Source organism: Doryrhamphus excisus, chromosome 19, assembly GCF_030265055.1.
Source record: "Doryrhamphus excisus isolate RoL2022-K1 chromosome 19, RoL_Dexc_1.0, whole genome shotgun sequence".
In the NCBI taxonomy this organism is placed as follows: domain Eukaryota; kingdom Metazoa; phylum Chordata; class Actinopteri; order Syngnathiformes; family Syngnathidae; genus Doryrhamphus; species Doryrhamphus excisus.
The window spans coordinates 3,203,854-3,210,135 of record NC_080484.1 but is presented as its reverse complement, the minus strand read 5'-3'; positions in this window follow the sequence as shown (position 1 = coordinate 3,210,135).

Here is a 6,282-nt window from a genome sequence, read left to right as displayed (position 1 = left end):
ATATTTACATTGACGACACATGGAGTACACGAAGGTTACGTATGTTTTGTGTTACACTGAAATATCATGTGTGGTGTATGTAAGAGCACTTAGAAATACATGAGCGGTGGCCACAAACGGGTGATGCTAAATAGAGTACACAGTAAATACACAGATACAGTATAGTGGTCAAAGAAAACAAATGAAGAAGGCTGGTGGGTCATGCAGACACAACCAAGTCATCTACCAAAGATGGTTGAGGGTAAAAAGTTGGATGATAGTTTTCTTCAGGAGGAAAATATCATATATAATATCCTGTAACATGCTTAAGCACTTAACAGCAGTAAGCTTAAAAGCCATCCTAAGGAGGTCTCACTATTACTTCCAAAAGCCTGTTCATTTCTTATATATAATAAATGTGTATGATGATGAATTATTAACATAAACATTGACTCTTACATTCATTTTCAGGAATAACAGACAATAGAAGTCACATGAAACAGCAAACCATTCTATGTAAGTAAGTCCCAATTTGTGTGCATTTAGAAAAGCTAACTTCCATCCATTTTTGTCTGCTTATTTAGGGTCAGGGGGGACCAACCTAAGCAAAGAAGCCCAGACTTCAATCTCCTTGGCTACTTCATCCAACTCGGATCCTGAGGCGTTCCCAGGACATCTGAGGGATATATTCTCTCCGATGTGCCCTGGGTCCTCCCAGAGGACCTTCCCCAAGTGTCTGGGAAGCATCCTCCGAGTTTCACCTCAGAGATTACAACCAAACTCCAGTTTGGTTGCAGCACCTGGCTGCGCCTGGCTGCGCCTGGCTGCTCCGCCCGAATCAGGCACTCCAATACACCATACTCCCATGCCCCCCGCCCACTGGATTCCTTCAGGAACAATACCTTTACCAAGTCCACAAAGCACATGTTGAATGGCTGCGCCTTGCTGCGCCTGGCTGCGCCTTGCTGCGCCTGGCTGAGCCTGGAAATTCTGTTCACAGGCGTTATGAACAGAATCGGTGACAGCAGAGTCCAACGCTCACTGGAAGTGAGTCCGCCAATGTGGACCAAGGCTGCGCCTGGCTGAGCCTGACTGCGCCTGGCTGCGCCTGGAAATTCTGTTCACAGACGTTATGAACAGAATCGGTGACAGCAGAGTCCAACGCTCACTGGAAGTGAGTCTGCCCATGTGGACCAAGCTCTGACACTGAGCAAACCACCCAAATCAGGCACTCCAATACGCCATACTCCCATGCCACCCGCCCTCTGGATTCCTTCAGGAACAATGCCTTTACCAAGTCCACAAAGCCCATGTTGAATGGTTGGGCCTGGGCTGCGCCTGGGCTGCGCCTGGGCTGCGCCTGGGCTGCGCCTGGGCTGCGCCTGGGCTGCGCCTGGGCTGCGCCTGGGCTGCGCCTGGGCTGCGTCTGCAAATTCTGTTCACAGAAGTTATGAACAGAATCGGTGACAGCAGAGTCCAACGTTCACTGGAAGTGAGTCCGCCAATGTGGACCACACTATACTCCCATGCCACCCGCCCACTGGATTCCTTCAGGAACAATGCCTTTACCAAGTCCACAAAGCACATGTTGAATGGTTGGGCCTGGGCTGCGCCTGGGCTGCGCCTAGGCTGCGCCTGGGCTGCGCCTGGGCTGCGCCTGGGCTGCGCCTGGGCTGCGCCTGGGCTGCGCCTGGGCTGCGCCTGGGCTGCGCCTGCAAATTCTGTTCACAGAAGTTATGAACAGAATCGGTGACAGCAGAGTCCAACGTTCACTGGAAGTGAGTCCGCCAATGTGGACCACACTATACTCCCATGCCACCCGCCCACTGGATTCCTTCAGGAACAATGCCTTTACCAAGTCAACAAAGCCCATGTTGAATGGTTGGGCCTGGGCTGCGCCTGGGCTGCGCCTAGGCTGCGCCTGGGCTGCGCCTGGGCTGCGCCTGGGCTGCGCCTGGAAATTCTGTTCAAATGGAAGCGAGTCCGCCCATGTGGACCAAGCTCTGACACTGAGCAAACCGCCCGAATCCGGCACTCCAATACAACATAGTCTCATGCCCCCCGCCCACTGGATTCCTTCAGGAACAATGCCTTTACCAAGTCCACAAAACACATGGAGAATGGTTGGGCCTGGGCTGCGTCTGGCTGCGCCTGGGCTGCGCCTGGGCTGCGCCTGGCTGCGCCTGGGCTGCGGCGCCTCCCACCATACTCCCATGCCCCCCGCCCACTGGATTCCTTCAGGAACAATGCCTTTACCAAGTCCACAAAACACATGTTGAATGGTTGGGCAAACTCCCATGCACCCCTAAGGGCCCGGCCGAGTGTGGCGCTGGATCACAGTTGCACAACCCCGGAAAGTCAACTTAAAATATTAGACTCCCTTACTGTCATTTAAGAATAAAATGTACATGCACACCCCTAAGAATGTCAACAAAAGGTCAAAAGAACAAAAAATAATAATATTGACTGATATCATTTCAAAAACAATTTTAAAACCAACTATAGAGTCCTAGTCAAATGTTTTCATCGTTATAGGGAACCCGTTTATGTCAATGTGGTCCTATTACTGAAAAAGTACCCACTTAAAGGGGAACTGCACTTTTTGGGGGAATTTTACCCATCATTCACAATCCTGATGTGAAACATGAACACATATTTCTTTCCCTTTTCTGTGCATTATAAGGCCAGAAAACAAGTTAATAGGAGCTAGCTAACAATGTACATCACTGGGAAACACCTATTTCAACTATGAATTACTCTAAAAAAAAACGTGATCATACATAAACACGTACACTGATGATAACATGTAATAGCCGCAGTATGTTGCCGTATTTTGATGATTTAAAACACGCATTGATAGACATATTTATGCTAGTTCCATCATAACAGCAGCAACGATACAGCGACAACACTTACAATGTCCGCTCTCATTGGGATGGCTGCGTCTTCCAGCACAAGATGTGTGCTCCAGGAAACTGACGGAAAACTAGCATTCATTCATTTTCTACCGCTTTTTCCTCAAGAGGGTCGCGGGGGTGCTGGAGCCTATCCCAGCTGTCTTCGGGCGAGAGGCGGGGTACACCCTGGACTGGTGGCCAGCCAATCACAGGGCAAATATAGACAAACAACCATTCACACTCACATTCATACCTATGGACTAATTAACCTAGCATGTTTTTGGAATGTACGCATGCACGGGGAGAACATGCAAACTCCACACAGAGATGCCCGAGGGTGGAATTGAACCCTGGTCTCCTAGCTGTGAGGTCTGCGCGCTAACCACTAGACCACCGTGCCGCCCGGAAAACTAGCATCTTGAGTTGAAATTGAGAGCTAGGTGTGTGAATGACGCTGAGACTAGCGATTAGCGACGCATCATGTTAATAGTTTTTGGTTAATATACAAGTCAGTTATGTAATTGGAAGACTGTTTTTTGTGAAGGCTTTAGCGTCAAAATAGGTATTTTCCATGATGTTCATGTTTCACAAGAGTATTACAAATGATGGGCAAAATTCCCCTTTAAGTCGACACCAACATATTGTTTTTATGAAAAAAAGGGCTCCTAACTAATAGCGATAACGCGCTTCTCGTTATAAAACACACAGCTATGCTCTCGTTAATTACATTGTCTTATTTTACAGCGCAGTAACTTGCTTCAACCTCAACTCCAAACTCAATCCCTCATCCTGTTTTGTCTCCAGTGAGAATCACTGCATACTATACCTCACTTTCCCTTGCTCATCCAATCAGAAGTCAGAACGCAGTCGAGATGCAAACACGGACTTGCAATGCGTCAAATATTTCACTTTCTTTTCAAAAATTCACATAGTGAAAGCATACAATTAATTTACCATAGCAGCTGTTAGATAAGCGCAGGGGCCATATTTTATCGGCCTGCTGCAATTTCTAAAAACATAATAAAAAATTTTAAAAAACCTGCAAAAATGACAAAAATCTGCAGTAATTTTACAAGAATAACCTTGTGACACTATGAGGGAAAAACGTCATTTTAGTAGTAAAAATATTAGGTTTTTAAAGTCACAAAATGAAATGATTTATTTTAAATGGGAATAAAGTCAAAACATTCCAAAAGGAAAATTTGATTATTTAAGAATAATTTTGAAATATCTTGGTGGAAAAAAAACAGCAAAACTGAGGAAAAAAAGACAGTTCATAATTTGTTTGGAAAAAAGTCATAATGTTATGATAAACAAACAAAACAAAAATAAAGTTGTAATTTATGGAGAATTAAAGTTAAAAAGTACAATGTGAGCAATGGCAATAAAGTGCAAATATTATAGAAATAAAAAAAGCAGAAATCATAAGAAGAAAATTCACAAAACGAAAGTTGAAAAATAAATGGAAAAAAACAGCTGCAATTTTACAAGAATAAAGTCAATAATTTGTATGAGAAAAAATATAGAATATTGGAAAAATAAACTTGTAATATTATGAGAAAAAAAGTATGTACTTTACTAGCATGGAGTTCAAATATTAAACATGAAAAATATTATTTGAAATAATAATATGAGAAAGCCGGCCGTGGTGTAGTGGTTAGCGTTCTGGACTTTGGAGCGGACGCCACGGGTTTGAATCTCCATTAACCTTCCTCTTGTGTTAGCTTTCTGGTATCATCTCTTATGTTTTGACCCATGTATTAAATGAGCTATAAAATACACTAAAAACAATAAGTTACCATCAAATTTGCTTCTCATGTCTTGGTTACCTTCTTAGGCTTCCTCATCCATGAAAATGTTGCTTTTAATACTTTTGGTGTGGGCATGGAGGCCTTTTTTTGTCACTATATTTTCTATTTCCAAAAATGGTCAAATGAACCTCAAAAGAATCATATTCATAAATCGAAGGTTCTTTTGTTACCTGGCTATTACTGAGGGCTATAGAACATTTCTCTTAAATTAATTAGTTTTATTTATTTTCTCATTTTAGTATGAATCACTAAAGAAACATCTATGGTGTTGGGGTGAATTTTGACCCATATATATTAATGTCAAGAAAAGGTATAAAAAGTGATTGTTTTCAGCAACAGAACTTTAGTATAAAGTGAAATGAAAAAGCAGAACAGGTCCAGATCTTGGTTCACTGTACTTCTTGCCATTCTTTCCATGATCCAAATTGTAAATGTGAAATCAGCCATCAGTCAAATGAGTGAATTCACCTCACATGTAAACTGGACCTTGTTTTTCTGCTGGTATACTGGAAAACCAGTCAAAATGAGAATCCCCTGAAGCTTACATGATGAGAAGAGGAGCTGGTTGTCATTGTGTTGGCTAATTGGACACTTAGGATTTCAAAATATTGCTTTATAGTCATATTATTATAACCGGGTCCAAACCCACCCTAACAATACAGTGGTCATCATTTCAACCAGACCATTTTAAAATGTAGTAAAAAAATTTTTTTGTTTTTATTTTGTTGAAATAGAGTTTCCTGACAAAGTCAAAAAGCCTTGATGCAATAAACAAATGTTATGTGATTCTTTTTATGCATTAAAATGTAAAACGGGTCGGTGCCGACCCTAACACAAGTGGAGGGCTAGTAAGCATCATATAGCAGCATAATAAAAAGGTCTCAAGCCAAAAATCAGTATGCTGTGACGACTCCGTAATCAGGAAAAAAGCCAAAAGAAACAAACAAACAAACAAGTCGTAAGATGAGAAACAAACAAAACTAAATAATACAGTCAATTTGAAAAAATTAGGTTGGTGAAAAAGTTATACGGTAATATTATGGAAATAAAGTCAAACTATGGGGAAAATAGTTTCCAGAAGGAAATTTATGAAGATTATTTAAGAAGAAAGTTGAAATATTTGGAAAATTAACAGCAAAAAAGGGGAAAAAAAGTATTTTTCACAAAACCGAGATGGCATTAATCAAAGTAATCGAATCGTACCATAACAAGGTGGGCAGAGTTAACTTTAAAATTTCTGTGAATTGCCTCCATTACATTGCATTGCAACTCTAAGAGGGAAAAAATGTGGGTAATAATAATAATCATGTAATATAAAAACACACGAATCTAAGTCAAAATATGCACAAATTTAGGAAACAAACTAAAAGCCAACAAACTAAAATACTTTATCCTCTCCATTCGCCTTATATATGTATGGACGATGTCACAAATAAATAAGATTTTGCTTATGTAGACAAGCGGCGTTGACATAAACGGGTTCCACTGTGTACTATATATTAAAATGATATTAGAAGGTTTTTGGTTAATACAGGAGAAATGATCAGCATTTCTGCACAGCATGTCTACATAGCAGCATGGTAATTAATCATGCA